Consider the following 527-nt stretch of genomic DNA (forward strand, 5'->3'; position numbering starts at 1 on the left):
GGGTTATGTAACTTGTTTCTAATCAATTGAAATGGAAAAGTGATGGGATACAACATCCATGGTCAAGTTATGTTACATAAAATTCACTCTTAGAAAACAGGAACAAAATATCCCTGCTCACCTTGAAGAAGCAAGATGTTATGATGGGAAGTGTGTATGGAGTAGGTCATGTAGCAACGAACTGTGGGAAGTCTCTAGAATGAGGAGCTAATAGCCTCATCTATATCCACAAATAAATGAATTTTGTTAACATCTATATGAGCTGGAAGTTTCAAGCTCCAGAAATAAACACTCCCTGGTCAGCAGCTGTACCTGAACACCTGATCCTTGGAAACTATAAGGGTGTATGTTATTTTAAGCTAAAAAAAAAATGTGATAAGTGTTATGCAGCAATTGAAAACTAACATAGCTATCATATATATAAATGGATATATGTGATATATATGATAAATAGGAGTTCTGGTAGCATAGTGCCTAAGGCACTTGACTGCTAACCAGAAGGCTGGCAGTTACTTCTGTAGTGATAT

The sequence above is a fragment of the Orycteropus afer genome, unplaced genomic scaffold, assembly GCF_000298275.1.
Source record: "Orycteropus afer afer isolate SDZICR_OR568_19922 unplaced genomic scaffold, OryAfe1.0 scaffold00391, whole genome shotgun sequence".
Taxonomy (NCBI): domain Eukaryota; kingdom Metazoa; phylum Chordata; class Mammalia; order Tubulidentata; family Orycteropodidae; genus Orycteropus; species Orycteropus afer.